This window comes from Perca fluviatilis, chromosome 1, assembly GCF_010015445.1.
Source record: "Perca fluviatilis chromosome 1, GENO_Pfluv_1.0, whole genome shotgun sequence".
In the NCBI taxonomy this organism is placed as follows: Eukaryota; Metazoa; Chordata; class Actinopteri; order Perciformes; family Percidae; genus Perca; species Perca fluviatilis.
Genome location: NC_053112.1, coordinates 46,603,177 through 46,621,236, shown reverse-complemented (window position 1 = coordinate 46,621,236; position 18,060 = coordinate 46,603,177). Strand labels below are relative to the sequence as shown.

General features: G+C 39.8%; 1 long non-coding RNA gene across 1 annotated transcript; it reads right to left on the bottom strand.

The window, feature by feature from the left end:
• Positions 1-6,501: 6,501 nt before the first annotated feature.
• Positions 6,502-7,958, bottom strand: LOC120562979. Its single transcript, XR_005639890.1, has 5 exons — positions 7,823-7,958; positions 7,451-7,528; positions 7,132-7,209; positions 6,963-7,033; positions 6,502-6,816 (listed from the first exon to the last, which is right to left on the bottom strand). It is a non-coding gene; the product is annotated as an uncharacterized LOC120562979 (long non-coding RNA).
• Between the last annotated feature and the right edge of the window lie 10,102 nt (positions 7,959-18,060).

Here is an 18,060-nt window from a genome sequence, read left to right as displayed (position 1 = left end):
GCCTTCAGTCTAAAATAACGCATGCGCAGAACGGATCGTGCAGGCAGAACAGACAGCTAGATTCAGTCTAAAAATAACGTTAAGTCAAACATAATGGGAAAAGCAGGCTACAGCTAACTTAAGACTTTACAGTAATAACAATAAAGACAAGTATTGAGTGATTGTATTTTAAATGAGCACAAGTAAAGTAGAACCGACGTAACAGCTGTTATATATGTTAACGTTTATTTTCAAGTTTTATTTTGAGGGGCTTTTAAAGTTTAAATGCTGTCTCAGCTAGCGGTTAGCCGAATTAGCTGTTAGCTAAACTAACGTTAGCTTAACTGTGGAGGCTAACGGCAGACCGCTACAATCAGCTAGCGGTTAGCCAAATTAACCGTTAGCTAAACTAACGTTAGCTTCCCGGTAGAGGTTAACGGCAGACCGCTATAATCACCTAGCGGTTAGCCAAATTAACCGTTAGCTAAACTAACGTTAGCTTCCCGGTGGAGGCTAACGGCAGACCGCTATAATCACCTAGCGGTCCGCCGAATTAGCTATTAGCTAAACTAATGTTAGCTGGAGGCTAGCGTGGGAACAGATTGGGTAGTGTTGTAAATCCTCGTACCACAGCGCATGCGTGAACATCTTGCGCATGCGTAGAACGGATTGTGCAGGTGGAACGGATCGGGTACTGACATGGAGCCTGAAACTGGTCACCCTCCATGTGGTGGTAGTCAGACACTGCAGGCCTGTCCCTCACAGGCTCAAATGCGTAACCTATGCCATTAAAATTACTCATTTTCATGTGTATGCTGCACTGTAGCCTATATACCTTCGCAGGTCCTACCATGCCAGTGACGTCATCGAAATTGTCACCGTTCTAATACTAAAAAGCTATATTGATTTTTTTTGATTAATATTTGTAGTGTAATTCATTTTTATTTGTCATAACCAACACGTTATCAACGCAGATTATTTCAGTTCAGTTCATCTTTAAACCTGTGAGAGGGAAGTCACTTCCCCTTGATATTCAACCTCAATGGTTATCTGGTCAACTGTTGGCTGCTGCTGTAAAGAAGCAGAAAGATTTCAACCAGGATATGGAAGATGGTGCACATGTTTTGTTGTACCCTGATGCTAAGGAAGTTAGAAACATCCCAGGAACAGACACCCCTTTCACAGTGCAGAAATACAAGGAGGCAATTGGAAAGGCCTACCGAAGAATAATAATTATGTACATTTGCACTGTTGAAGACTTCCCAAACAGCTGGAAGTGCTTCTGACATATTTTCCACCTTATTTAAAGCTTCACTCTATATTATATTTTAGATTTAAATATCACTGTTTTTTCATCTACCTCTGATAATCTGTACAAGATAAATTCCACACATGATTTCCTGGTTTGAATTATGTCATCAAATGGTCTGGTATGACTAGTGGCAGATTTAAATATCAGGAAGAGCATCCAAACACTTCCTTTTTTTCAAACTAAATAGGAATTCCCTCTTTAGGCTTGTATTTCCAATGCAATAACTAATTGTTTTTCATAGGTTACAGTGGACAGCCTTCAGGTGAAGTGTGGTCCTTGTTAATTTGCAGTCTGGAGACAGTTCACTTTCTGACACCGTGGTCAGTTTGCATCTATCATGGCATTTCTCTTTAAGTCAAGTAAATTGATAATATTTTTATTCAATCCAATCTGTCATGTGTGTGTTAGTCCAGAATGCAGCTGCTCATCTTCTGACTGGTACAAAGAAATGTGATCATATAACTCCAGTACTCTCCTCTCTTTACTGGCTTCCTGTCCACTTTAGGATTGGTTTTGATTTTATTTGTTTTTAAGGCTATAAATGTGTCAGCCCCAGCTTATTTATCTGACCTGCTTCATGTTCACCAGCCTTCAAAATCTCAGAGATCAGCCAATCTCATGATCCTGGATGTTCCCAGATCAAAGCTAAAAAAATAGAGGTGACCGAGCTTTTGCAGTAGCCACACCTACGGAACTCACTACCTCTAAATATACGCACTGCCCACCTACCATTGAATCTTTTATATCTTTGGTCAAGACCCGCCTTTTCTCGTTGGCGTTTAGCTGAGCATAGACACATCTATTTAATGTATTATTTTATTAGTTTGTTCTGATTTTGTGGTAATATGTTAATGTTGAAACCTATTTACACAGCATTTTGGTCAACTGAGATTGTTTTAAATGTGCTATATAAATACATTTGACATTGACATTGTATGCAGGTGTGGGACGGGCCAGATGAAGTGAGCACTACAAGAATGGAGAACATTTTGCAGGGGTAAAATACAACATTATCAACTTAATATTTTGTTGCACAAGCACAATGTATCCACAGTAAAGCAGTGTAATTAATTAGTTTTTTTTGGTATTTCCAGACATCCAAAACCAGCAGCTGATCAGGTAAGACTTGAAAATGTATCACTTGCAGTGATTAATGTGTGAAAATTATATCATGAAATGCCTGTAAATATTTTCATTAATTCACCAAGACAACCTACATGTGATGTGTACTGTTTTAGTTGCTAACTGCAGTAATTTCTTAAAAACTAGGATGGAAGACAAACCGCAGTCCAGGAAGAGGTCAAATCAGCCCAAGGCCAGACAAACTTCTATATGTAAACTGGGTTGACAGTTGCAACCTTTACAGAGTTGCTTGATAGATTGCTGGAAATTGTAGATACAAATATGTGGTTGGGGAAACATTATGACTATGGACCATTTTTGTGATACAGGGTCTTGAATGAATGACAATAAGTGATACTTCCCCTATAGGTCTGAAATTAAAGGGCTATACCAGCATTGGAATTTTTGGCTAAATACTTGCGCCTCTTTCATTTTTTTTATTTTAAACTTGTTTTTTGGGCGTCCACCTTACTTTTCACATTTGTTTAATTGTACACCCCCGAATCAGAATGGGAAACAACTTACACCCTCTGTGGAGACCAGGAAACGCTCCCACATTTTGGGATATTTAATCATTTTTTCTTGCATCTTCGTCAAATGTTTACAAACAGTGTGCAGGAATATGTCTAACATGATGGTATTGCCTGTTATTAATGTTTTTCAAAGAAACAAAGATGATTGACATCCTTTGGTATATATGAATTTGAACTGTTATTGACAGCGAGTCTGAGCCAGAAGAACACGTGGAGCACACTGCAGAAGAACGGTATGAATTAATACTATCCAATATTTCCTCAATATTCTTTGTGGCTTTATTATTTGAAATCATAGTACAACACATCTTTTGCATCACAGAGGATTTGACTGCTGCAGACATTGTATCAGAACTCAGCAGGTTCAATATAAGCCAATGTGTGGGATGGAGCAGTCCACGGCTTCAAACGTGCTTCATTTGACCCATCTCATAAGTTATTAGTGAGATTTACTGATGCAGAGGGGCAAACTGAGGATGCAGTTGACACTGGTGGTCCCAAGCGGGAGTTCCTGACCCTCCTAATGAACTGCCTGAGAACTCGAAACATCTTTGATGGCCCAGAGGACAGGAACTTTCTCACATTTGACAGTGCAGGTAATGTTATTTAGAGAGATGTTTCAGAATGTTAACATCTATTCTTGTTACTAGTCCACAATTAATAAGTATATTAAGGTTACGCAAGTCCATCAAGAGCTTCATATTGGAAATGCATGAGCTGCTTATGGCTTCTGCAGCTCGATTTAAGTGAAACTGTAATCAGCTTCTTACACATCTTCATGAGAACATGGCAACTATTGGATAATGTGGTACTAATTGGACAACAAGATCAACAGCTGCAAGAGATGATCAGTACTTTCTTGCTGGGAGGATGATGGCAACCTCAATAGTTCATGGTGGTCCAGGTCCTCGCTTCCTGTCCGAGATTTTCTACCAGCACCTCACTGGAGGAACCATCACTGACATTGAAGCCAAGATTGAAGATGTTACGGATGACACCATGAGAGCTTCCCGGCTAGGTTGGCGTATTTACAAAGCTCATTTTATTTCACGATCACAGTAAACAGAGCCGGCCCTAGACCTTTGGGGGCCCTATGCAAAATTTGGTTGGAGGCCCCTTTGACCATTTGAAGTAAGGCCTAAAGAAAAGCAATGACTACCTAATAACTATACGGTACATATTATTATTATATCTACTATGTTTGATGTCTAACAGAAAAAATGATGATATCACTGAGCTGAGTGGCAGTGCAAGACTGAACACACACTGATGAACTTGCTGAATAAAAATAATGATAAAGTGATTTTCACTGACCAAATATAATTTTTTTATTGACAACAGTTTAAGAGGCACAAGCACATATATAATTTAAATTAAATAGAGCAAATAGAATAACATTTAAATAAAATATTATATAAAATAATAAACAGAATATTCAAATGTTAGAATTTTTCAAATAAACAAAACAATAACATCTAAAACACCACAAACAAGATCAATAGTAACAATAATAATATATAACTGGCAGTTGTGACAGCCTCAGCTTTCGAGATCCTGTGTATTACAGTTTCTCTTATTGAATTGACCATCACAACTGTGCTCTGAAGCCACAACTCCATAACAGAAAGCATGGCAGAGGCCCCTTCACTGAAGGTGGAGATGGCCATACTTGCTGCTGCCTCAAGCTTACTTTCCCCACAAAACAGTCCCCTCAGTCAGCAGATGGTGAAGCTAACTAACCAGGCTCCCATCAGCACCGGTTCATAACAACACAACAGAACTAAACTAATTATGAATCATTCAAAAGACCAATATTTAGAACATTGGAGAAAGCAAACAAAGTAGACTCAATTGTTATTTGACCACCAACTGGGTCAGACAGAGATGCATTTCCTCCTCCACTGGGAAAAACTATCTTCACTAAGAGAATTACACCTTGGAAAAATAGCCCAAAAAATAAAACTTCCCAAAGTTAACACCAGAAAAGAAGCCGGAAATTCTCCTAGGAGAGGGGACAGCAGCTCTACTGACAGCTAAATATGGATCTGTCTGCCACAGCCTGAGGGACTCACAACCACTTAGGATCCCAAAATTACAGATTTGTTTAGTAGCCTATTATATAGTAATTATATTATACAACAATTGTAACTGTTGTGTAATGTAATTGTTTTGTAATATAGTGTGTTGTATCGCGATCAGTACAGTGTAGTATATACCCAGATAGCAATGAGTCGGCGGACCACCGGCGGTGCTCCAGAGGCAGTAGAAGCGTCAGAATGGCGTAATCGCAAACACGTTTGCTGGCGGTGCGCCAGCGGCAGCCGCTTTTTAAAAGCGGCTGCCGTTCCGCCGCCGTTATACCAAAGGTGGCCATTCTGCGGCCCGTCGGAGGCAAACGCTATTTTCGAGCGATCTGCCGCCGGTTATTGTGTGTATATATATATATATATTCATTTATTTATATTTATTATTTATAGCATGCAGTTTATCAAGAATAATGATTGATCAAACCAGACAAATTTCCATTTGGCGTTTTAATTCCACATTTCAAAGTACAGTAACTGTCATTGAAACAAGACGTGTCAGATCACTTAAATACACACACACACACATATTATATATTTACACATACATACATACGGAGGTAAAAACAGTAGTAGAACAGACATACATAACTGCAATGCTGACTTGTGACACAAGGATTTACAAGTTCTATTTAACAACAGAATAAAAGTTAAGCACTGTGACAAAACGAAAAAAGCAAATGTTAACAACAGAGTAAGTAGAATATTTGGTGAAATAGGATTTCCAAGCTATTTTTAATAGAATAACAGTTAAGCACACTGATGGAATGAAAGTAGAATTTTGGTACTAGTTAATGTGCAATATCAAGTAACAGGTATGAAATAGGATTTACAAACTATAATACCATTGTTAAGCACTGACTGAATGAAATAAGCCAATACTAAAGTTACGTTAAGTAAAATATTTTGTACCAGAACAGATAATGAGCAGATATCAAGTATTAGAGGTATAATCTAGGATTTACAAGCTATATTTATAAATAGAATAGTTAAGCACTGTAACAATGAAATAAGCAGCAAATTGTATAGGAAGTAATTGAGATCTTTGGTATCAAAGAATGTGCAGGATACCAGGTAATATACATTTTGACATTAAATTTACACATGACAACAAGTGGGAACAAACACAATTAACAGCAGGAAATCTGGCTGTAGAGAACACAGCCAATCAGAACGTGTGGAGTGGTTGGGGTCTGCGTGGGGTAGTGGGCTAAGAATTGCGGGACAGTCTAAGTAATGATAATCAGTCTTTCAAGCCTGACTACGGGATCTCCAGAATGAGGCAGCACAAATGGGCATATCTTCAGTGATCCCTCGTGCGCGCCTGTATAAAGGACAAACAACCTCACCATCCCATATCCATCCAAGGCGCCCCTCAAGGCAGGGTCATGGGGAATAAAAAAAAAAAAAAGAAGAAGAAAAAATAATTTCCACAGAGAATAGTGTGGATTGGGTGAGTGTAGTGTGGCACTTCTGGCTTCTTGATGTTACTGACTGCAGGATAAAGAAAGTGTTCCAGTTGTCAGTGATGCGGGGGTGTCAGTAGTCAGCCTAGGTTTAAGGGGTCGGCTGTGGGTCCCTCTCAGCTGTGCGGCGCCTTTTTCCGCCTTCACGGTCAGATGCTTTCAGGTAACGCGTAACGTTAACCTGGACCGCCTCATCAGTGGCTCTCCAACAGACACATTGGCACTGAAATGTTGCTGCATAGTTTCCATTTTGTTGTCCATGCTACGCACAACATCGCCAAACTCTCCAAGACGTCGCAGCATTAGGATCTGATCTGCACCTACAGGGGTTCCCAGAATAAAAGAATAAAGTAGTCAGTCCTGGTCCCACAACTACTAAACTATGACATTTATATCTAGGTCTACTACATGTTCAGGTGGCCCCAGTGGGAATTAAACCAACAACCACATGTGTTTGCAAGTTTACCTGATTGCCAAGTGCAAGCAAACGTCTTCAACATTGTCCCAACTTGCTTCACCTGCTCTTGAAGTGAGCCGCTTCTCGCGCGTGCTACAAAATGAAAAGGCATATGGTAATTTTGAACCTAAATTACACACAAAAAAAGTAAAATTTAAGAAAGAGTGCATATTCTCACCTGCTCGTGCATTGCTTTCCCTCAGGGTGTGGTTCTCCTCCCTCAGAGCTTGGTTTTCATTCTGGAGTCTCTGGAAATCTACATAAAATAAATAAATAAATACCATATTTCCTGGAAGAAAAGTTTAGCAGTAGAGATAACAAACATCAGGTACTGATAAGAGAAATAAGGGTTAAAAGCAAAATTAAAGAAAATGATACATGTACACATACACTATATTATGTCTCGTATGACCGCTGCATCTCATTAGACACCATTGCTTATTATAGTGCATTCACATCTTTGTGTGTAAAAAAAAAAGAAAGAAAATTAAACTCACAGCCAATTTCTGATCCATCATTCAGGGAATGTCTGAACCAATGATAGCGCCAGGGCCTCTTTTATGTTTGTGGATGGCCTGTAAATGTAAAAAAAAAAAAACTTTCAGTAAATAAACAAACAAGTGACATTACAGATTTAAATTTCCAGATATTTAAATATTTCCAAAAGTAAGATAATCTGAAAATATCAGAGACATTGAATTTCAAGGCACAAGTATCATTAACTATAAGGGTTATATGGATATGCATACCCCACTGTCGAAGAAGTTGTGAATTTCACAAAATCTTCCACCGACACATTCAAGCCCCATTAAAGAAACATGTCTAGGTATAGAGAGATTATGTCAGGGCAGTAAGAGTAAAATGCTCACCTCTAAAATTCTCTGTCAGCTCAGACAGCCGCCAGTCAGTTAGCTTATCAGCGACAAAGCTGTCCATTCAAAATAACCTGGAGAAAACATAGCAATATAGCTAGAGGTTAGCAACAATTCGAAGACTTGACCCGCTTCTTTAGCTAACTCTCCGTACTTCAACCAGTAGAGCACTGTTTAATATGATAAGCACGGCACAGCTGGTAAACATTAGTAAATTATTGTGTTGCGTTGCGATAGCCGCGGCTACATGCCAACCACAGAATTAGCTACCACGGCTAACGCTAGTCTCAACGTAGCAACTAGCTAAGCCATGGTCATTTATTTCAGCAAATGGTGCTAAACTAGCAACAGGGACATGGACACAGAAAAGTTTACGTTACATCAACAGTGAAAATAATCGCACTTGAAGAATACGCGAAGTTTCAACGAAGAAGCACAGGCCAAAACGGATAAAAGCGGGGTTAGGTTATTTCCCAACGACTGTTGTGAGAAAATTCAAAATTCCAACAACTCGCGGGGGGTGGGCGTTCTTCTTCGCGGGGGGGAGAGGGCAGGAGGTGTTTCTTCTTCCTCTTCTTCTAAATTTCTGGGAGACTGATGTGTATGTTATAGGAGCAAGGGTTTAATATATGAACTTATTTATTCTACTTCTTAGTTAATATATCCATGTTTAGAGGGTGTGTCAATTTATTTCTCCTACAAATGGTGATACTGTTTTATCATAATGTACACAACACACAGTGTGATTGTTCATATTATAAATGTTGACATGACAATATAATAATTAAAAATACATTGAGAGAGAGAGAGAGAGAGAGAGAGTGAGAAAGCCAACCCTATAACCCAGAAATGGTTACTCTCTGAAAAAATAACCCACGATTTTAACCCAACATAAATAACCCAGAAACTGGGTTGAAGAAATAAACCAGGAGTTTATATAAATAATTCGATATATTTTACATATATTACTGTATAATCGATTCAGAGTTTCAAAGTAATTTAAATGTCATTTCCTAAATCATACCTTATCATGGAATCAAAAGTCAAGAATCTGTTATAAACCCTAATGGCTTTGGAGCAAAAAAACTATTTGATGTAATTCACATATAGGCTATTATGATTTTATAATCGCTTCAAATGTGAAAATTAGTTAAAACGCTGTCAGTTCCACTCTAACTCCCAACATGCCAAACCAACATGGCTGGTCGATTCTGAGAGTAGCCTTGTATTTCAAAGCGCGCTTGCCACCAGCGGCGTGGCGATTCATGAACAGAGGCAACCGCCAGAGAAAGTGAAGCAGTCGGGCCCGCCAGCTGTTCGCCGGCGGCATCTCGCAAGAAATGGGAGTGACGTATTCGGCGGCAAACGTTTCAGCGGGACGCACCTATAGCCGACAGTTTAGGGCCGGCGGCAAAAAGAAGCCCTGCGGATATTTTTTGCTATCTGGGTATGTGACACATAGGACATGTAGGCTATATGACTTTCTGTAAACTGCTTTGAGAGAGAGAGGGTCTGATTACCTCCGCTGTCTGAAAACTCCTGTTTTCTGAAAGACAGTTTAAACATGGACGTACTACGTGAAGGCATTTCATCCTCTGCTGTCTCAGTGTGTAATCCCCTGGGTCTTCTTGCTGATAACAACTGTTTTCGTCTTCTCTGAGATGATTTTCGACCGTTTTCGACGCACTTCTTTCGACATTCTGAACTACCGCGGAAATGTCAGAGCACGTCACGTGACGATTCTGAACGAATCACGTGGTCAGAAATTGGCATCAGCCAATGAGATTGCGCATTTTGAGTTAAATCCCCCCTTTTACTTTCACGATTGGTTGCTAGTGAAAAGGAAATGACCATATTTGGATCCGACAGCATTGTAGAGGAGAGAGAGAGAGCTTTCCAACAGTATATGTCACATTGACATATATATTAATGGACCAATAGACCCCGTTGCTCTGGACGGAGACTGTCAGTACCCGATCCGTTCCACCTGCACAATCCGTTCTGCGCATGTGCAAGATGACACGTAGGCGCAGATGATAATGCTGCGTTCATTCCACCACCACCTTGGAATAACGGCACCGCTTCCACCTGCACGATCCGTTCTGCGCATGCGCAAGATGTTCACACGCTAGCCTCCAGCTAACGTTAGTTAGCTAATAGCTAATTCGGCGGACCGCTAGGTGATTATAGCGGTCTGCCGTTAGCCTCCCCCGGGAAGCTAACGTTAGTTTAGCTAACGGTTAATTTGGCTAACCGCTAGCTGATTGCAGCGGTCTGCCGTTAGCCTCCACAGTTAAGCTAACGTTAGTTTAGCTAACAGCTAATTCGGCTAACCGCTAGCTGAGACAGCATGTAAACTTTAAAAGACCCTCAAAATAAAACTTGAAAATAAACGTTAACATATATAACAGCTGTTACGTCAGTTCTACTTTACTTGTGCTCATTTAAAATACAATCACTCAATACTTGTCTTTATTGTTATTACTGTAATGTCTTAATTTAGCTGTAGCCTGCTTTTCCCATTAAGTTTGACTTAACGTTATTTTAGACTGAATCTAGCTGCAGAAACAACGTAACCAGTCGGGCGGTGCCTGTTATTTCGAGGTGGCATGAACGCAGCATTATCATCTGCGCCTACGTCATGGCATACGTGTCATCTTGCACATGCGCAGAACGGATTGTGCAGGTGGAACGGATCGGGTACTGACAGAGACCAGTGAAGGCTATTAGAAGCACTTTTCCGCTGATGGCCAGCTTTACTGCGCAGCCTCCAACTGACGGAGACAGCGTAAATGTGACGTGAGCAACATGTCTGAAAGTTGTAAGTCTTCTGGTAGCTGTGCCAAGAGAAATCTCAATCATTCCCAATCTTACAGAGACGGAGAGTGTAGGTATATGTAAGGAGATAACATAAGCACAGGCTAATTATTGCTAACTAACATGCTAATTAACATTAGTAATTAAACCTAAACAGCTAACGTAAGTCGAAACTGCCTGCGAGCTTCTCCTGTACTATACGGTAATTCCTCTACTGTGCGACAGTAAGTCTCGTGGTTATGACACAATCGTTAGCCTATTTTTACAAAAACGGCTGCTACGGAGCCATAACGTGAGATACAAGGTAATGGAGCCTTTTATACGTTGTTGTGTTTCTTTCGAACTAAACAATGGACAAATCGAGTCTTTAAACGCTTCGGATGTAAAGTTATTCTCAGTCAAGTGACGTAAAAAAAAAATGGCGGTAAGCGGAATGCTAACAGGAGGTGATGGCCAGTTAGCAACAAAATGGCGCCATGATGGCTCGAGTTCTGAAGCGAAGCTTACCCCCTTGATATGTCATGACAGGGCAGGCGGCGATCGCGGATCAGCGGGATGATTTAGAACCTTATATATATAATATATGTCAATGTTTAGAACGCCAACTAGCTAGCAGTGACTCTAGGGGGCCCTCTGCTGGCCACCGGGCCCTTTGCAATTGCAAAGTTCGCTTAGTGACTGGGCCGGCTCTGACAGTATAACATATAAAATGCAGCTAACTTATCACGTTATATTGATATACAACGTTAACCACTGTTTTGATGGACATAAAGGTAAGTAGATCATGACAAAATGTTGGGTTAACTATTCCTTTAACTCAGATTTTATTACCAAACACTGCTGTAACCTAACATTATCATCTACCCTTCACACATTGATGGTTTTTTTTGTACATTGTTTTTTTTGTTTTTTTACAGTAAAGTCCTGACTGTTAGATCAATCATCTCCCCCTGTCTGCACTAGACATCTTTTTCACACTTGTTAACTGTATTGGCTAAATCATGTCAAATCCATTTCCTTCTCTATTATTAGACACTGTATATGAAAACTACAACCCACAACCTGGTCCCTCAATATCATGCCCTCTGGGCTCCTGTAACAACTTTTGGACTTGTAGGTCACTGTATTCTCCTTATTATTAACAACTGTCTGTCCCCAGGTACTGTTACATCCTGTCTAAACATCCAGTAGTTAATCCTCTCCTTAAAAAACTCAACCATGACCCCACAGTTCCAAACCATTTTAAAACTATTTCTAAACTCCCATTTATAGCCAAAGTCCCTGAAAACGTTGTTCTCTCTTAGCTTCTGTCCCATTTGAACCTTAATAACATATATTCCATTTTCAAATCTGGTTTTAGAGCTATGCATAGCACAGAATCTGTCCTATTGAAAGTGCTGAATTTGCTGTTTTCAGACTCAGGTGATTGCGCCATTTTGCTGCTCTTTCTGCAGCCTCAGACACAATAGATCAATGCCATTCTGATCGACAGCCCCCAGCATGCGGTTGGTACGGCACAGCCCTTGACTGGTTTACTTCATACCTCACAAACAGAACCTTTTCAGTAAAGCTTTGCATTTTCTCATCTACCACAGCCAGCATCTCCTGTGGGGTTCCTCAGGGCTCCATTCTACGTCCTAACCTCTTCTCTCTACGTGCTTCCCCTTGGTCATATCTTTCACAAGTATAATATCTTCCATCGTTACGTTACCTGTACACTTTAACTATCATTATATTTATTAAAATAAATAAACTCAGTTAAATCCAGTAGTCAAAACCAACCCCCTTCCTCTCATGACATGGAGAAAGTTATTCACGCTTTTGTTTCCTGCTTTTGTTTCATTATTGCAACTCCTTATATTCAGGTACCAGTCAGTCCTCTCTGTCCCGTCTGGAACTGGTCCATAATTCTTACTGGCACCAGAAAGAGAACATATTTCCCCCTGTCTTGGCCTCTCTTCAGTAGCTTCCAGTGCAACATCAAATTGAGTTCTGTATGTTTTCAAGGCACTTAATGGGTTTCCACCCTCATTATCTCTGATAACATTAAGTATATTGTTGTCTCTTTAGATAAATTATTATAGAGAGTTTGCAGCAGCATATTGCTTTATGTTTATGATGGTTGTTGTCTACCCTAGATATCCAACGCAGCTACATTGGATGAACTTCATGCGTCAATTGACAGACATTCCAGCTTGTTGCAAACTGCCGGTTGCTTTCAGTACCCTGATGGTGTGGATGAGAAAGATAAGTTCATAAAGGATTTCACGCAGTGGGAAATCATTTACCATCATTTATTTCTCAATACAAAGGTAATGTGTCTGCATAATTTGACTTAAAGGAATACGCCACCGTTTGTTGAAATAGGGATTATCACGGTCTACCCTCGGTAGGCTCACTTTTACTCACAACATGCTAACCGGCAACATAGGATTCCATTCACTACGCTAAGCTAACTAGCAGCGGCGCTGCCGGTGTTGCACCGGACTAAAACAATGCATGCACAAAAAATGCGTTGGCCCACCTATCTACAGCTAGGGGAGACCATGATAAGCCCTGTTTCAACAAACGGTGGCGTATCCCTTTAAGTTAAATTAGAATTAAAATGATAAAGCAATGTTACTACAAGCAAAGGGCTGGTGTTTCTCTAAGGGTTCAGAAAATAAGGACAACCTCATAGAAAGCATATCATCTTGGTCTATGTCAAAGGGGTGAATATGCAAGATTATTTGATGTAAAATGGGATTGTTAATAATTAAAAGATTGTAATTGTTGGATTGTTATTTGACTGCATGTACATTTTGACATAGTTTACACTGATTGGATTAACAACTTAGGCTCATGTATGATTTGTGAGACTGTTGCTTCAAGATGCTGCCGTTAGCATCTTAGAGGTGATGATTGCTCTAAATGTTTTAGATTCAAGGATGGGCTTTCCACACTAGATGTCAATCATGCTTTGGAGCAGCATGCATCCGTATTCAGGGCCTTTATGTGCTCAAGTGTGGAACAGCTGACATCTGCAACATTGGAGGAAATCTTTGAGGTTCAGCTCAGTGAAAAAGGCAGCACAAGACGACAGGAAGAAACCAGAGCAGTCGGATTCTGGAGAGACTATGTTTTGGTGACAAAAGGTTTATTTTAATTACAACAATTGTTCTCATCTTGATATCCTCTCCCATTCAAGGCAGTTCTATTGAAATGTGATATTTTGTAACTAACTCAATACTTCTATATATACTATACTACTATACTTTTTCAGATAAAGGAACGGGACTCTTCCTCCAGGATATCCTGATGTTCGCCACAGGATTAAACATACTGCCTCCCTCTGGAATTCAGCCACGACCCAAACTGATTTTTCAGTCGACTTCTCGCTTCCCAGTCAGCAGAACGTGTTCAGACACAATCAAAATACCGATGTCCAAGACTTACGACCAGTTTCAAAATGACATGGATTTTGGAATACAAAACTCTCCTGGTTTTAACACTTTCATTACATATCAGCCATGTTCTTCAGTCTGATATCATTTTCCACACAGGACTCCCAAGTCAAAGGCTGCATCAGACCACTCCGTCTCTGTAGATCCTCAAAGTGTGCCTGAAGATGGTCATCTCCACATTGACTATAGGTCGACTCAAACGCAAACTGGCCCAATTCCTCCTGTGTGACTGGGAACCCACGGTCAGTTCCACCAAACCTGGAAGTAAAATACCCAGAGGAAAATTTTATTGCTCAATGGTTGCTATTCTACAGCTCAGGAGACAAAACTGTGATTCTCAGTTCAGCCTCGTTTTTATTTCAATTTTGTCTGACCTATTTCTTATATGTTGCTCCTAAAATTCACTAGGAGAAATAGGTGAGACAGAGCAATATCAGCAGGAGTCATAGTTGAGACGTGATGGAGATAACTTGCTCAGTCTCATTAATGGCTCATTTTGTTGTCATTTTTGTCTGACCCATTTCTCATATGTTGCTCTGAAAATTCACTAGGAGAAATAGGTGAGACAGAACAATATTTGCAGGAGTCATAGTTGAGACGTGATGGAGATACTTGCTCAGTCTCGTTAATGGTTCATTTTGTTCTCATTTTTGTCTGACCCATGTCTTATATGTTGCTTCTAAAATTCACTAGGAGAAATAGGTGAGACAGAGCAATATTTGCAGGAGTCATAGTTGAGACGTCATGGAGATAACTTGCTCAGTCTCGTTTTGTTCTCCTTTGGAAAAGAAAATGAGCAGTACCAGAGCTAATATTGAGCAATATATGAGTCATACATTTATATATCTATAAATAAATAAAAAAAAAATTAAATAAATCAAGGAAACTTTCAACAAATGGAGCCTTTATTAAATGTTAAGAAGGATCTATCTCTGTAGTGATCCTTTCCATAATGTCAGACACTTTCAAAAACAGCACTTTCAGTTTACACTAACTGACGCTGAACATTTGCAGCAAGAACTTCTGAAAATCTGAACTCAACATCTGTCCACCTCTCTGGTGTGCCACTTTCAAGAATGTATATTGTCCATGTCTTTGCGGTCCTCATGCAGCATTTGGTAATCAAGGCTTTTTCGACCTTGGCCTTCTCCACAGGTGTCCATCCATCTAGAGTTCCACAGCGCATGACGTAGGCTGTAAGAATAAAAGAAAGCACAAATTAAATTCCCCTTGCATACTGTAACCATGGTGTGGAAAATCCTGACTAAGTTGTTACCAGGGAAATAGTCAATGTCCAGTTTTTGACACACACACACACACACACACACACACACACACACACACACACACACACAAACACACACCTGATTATATAACTGATCTCCAGTCAGTAACAAAACAAAAATGCAGAGAATAAAAAGGAGAACATAGCTGCCTGTACCTCTTTGAAAATGTTTAGGTAACTCAAAGTTAAATGTAACAGCAACACACAACACAGACTAAAGTGCAGTGAGTATGGCACTACCAGCCATAGTGATCCTGATTTCTTACCATTAGCAACTCCGGCTCCGATCCAGCTCCGGTCAGTGTACTTCATACTCACATCAAGTCTATCCATCTATCCGGTGCTAAACAGACACTCTGTGTAGCCGTGAACACAGGCTTGGTGACCGTACTAAGGGGCATCATGTCTTTGGCGATAAACTACGTTACTGTTTGAGTAATGTCGTCGTTCCATTTTAAAGTACGTTCATATGGGGTTAACGTTACGCTTTCAAACATTTCGGTGAGTGATGACTGGTGTTCGGCATTTTAGCCACACAGCTGTCGTAGATGGCTTTGGGTTTCTTTTAAGTGCTGATACAGGTTCATAGGGTTACCCTGTGAGGTAGCAACGTTAGCAAGACAGGTTTTGCACAATACCTGAAGCTGCGCATCATCATCATCTTTTTTTAAACCAAAATAGTCCCACACAAGTCAAGTGACCAAATCACAGCCTTTGCAATTAGGAAGTCGCGTTTTAACATATTCTTTATTTATTATCGGAAATGCCATTAATCGTTCAGCCTCAGAAAGTACCCATGACTGAAACATTGACAAACTATTTAGAGGTGAAAGGTGTGTGTGGGAAATTTCTCTTTTTGAATGGATCTTTGGGGGATTTAATTCCCTGCACCACAAAGGACACCAAGCAAATAGTGTGCGTTGCTGGCTATTCAATTATTAAATTAATCGGCAACTAGTGCGTGTGGATGTTGTAAAACAAAACGTGAAAAAGTCCAACGATTTCAAAATAATAACTAGGTTCAAAGGATTTACTATGCTGCAAATCAAGTAGCTTTTTAACTTGTATTTGTAATTAATTTAGGCTTTCAGGTAGTGTGGCCAACGTGGTAGTCAGTCCATTGTGGCCCTAATTCTAGAAACTAAATATATTGTTAGATTATTATCATAATATCATCCAAAATAAATTAAAATTAAGAAATATTTATTTAAAGAAATAACATTACATTAAAAAGATGTGCAGTAAAATGATAATGATTCAATTACCATCCTGGTCATCTTTGGGTGAGCCGAGGTCTGGTTCATACAGTCTCATCTTCTTCGGGTTTTTTTTTTACAATTTTCCCCTTGGCAATCCATTCTGTGAAATACATAAAAGTAATGTAAATGAAAATGTAAATGCAGTTCTAGGTTACTCCTGTCTCAGAATGTTTGCACTGATACCCTTTGTGACACAGTGCTAAATTTAACCATTTTACAACACTCAAGAATTGATAAACATGTTAAAATATACTTGAAAAATACCAAATTAAGACACCAAGCACTTAAGGAATAACTAAGAAAAATTTATGCTGTGACTTGATATCAAAACGTTTGACAATTGATTTTACAGTTAGATCTGCATTTTTAACTTCATGGGAAAAGAGAGCATTTACTTGGGTTAGCTTTTATCTAATACCAACATGGCATCATGACTTTGCGTAAATATATACGCCACTTTCATAAAGCCAAATGGCGTGTTATTTTACGCCATTTTCGGCTATCCACGTGTATGATACACGCTGGAAACAGCTGATGTAAACAGACCCACCACGTGTGGCTCTGCCCCGTTGCGCGTTACGCGCGAACGCGGCGATCTATCGGCGGCAACCAACGTCCACACACCTGGAAGAAAAAATAAAATGGTTGAGTTTAGGAAAAGAACACAGGGAAAGGCTTTAGTAACAAAACAGTGACAAAAACACGGAAAATAACGACTAAAACACGCTTACGACAACAACAAATGGTTGGGTTTAGGAAAGAAACATTGGGTAAGGCTTATTAAAAACAAATAATTAAAAACAAAAAACGGCAAAAAACGGCCGAAAAATCGCCACACGCGAGGCGCGAACCTGGCTCTCCCAGGTGAAAGTCCTGTGTTTTACACATCCGCCACCCCAACCAACTCCTTACCTAATCCCTCGTTCCTTTATACCACTCGCTATGGCGGAAATGGACTCACAATATAGGCCAATGGCGGCCGATTTGCGTTGATATACACGCAAAAATGTGATTATGCGTCTTCATAACACGCAAAAACGGAATACAAATTGGCGTGTCATACATACGCCAATTCATGAGATCAGTCTGCTAATACTGCATTTTATTAACATACAAAGTCTGCAAAGGGGCGACCCTCATGTAATTGACCCATATTCACCTATTTAATAATGACAATGTAATTTTCTCCCTACCAAAGTAGAACTTTGGAACACAATTTATCCCCACGACAACCTGCGTAGTCTAGTTAGGTTTAGCTAGGAGCTGTCTTAAAATCTGATTGTGTTATCTAGCTAATTCGGACGAGGTTGCGGGCTTCCCCGCGGCTTTTAATAGGTTTTCTATTGTGGCAGCTACCAAATAGTTAGCTAGCGTTAACATTTACAAGTGCATAGGCATGTGGTCTAATGCTAACGTTAGCTAACCTTTGTA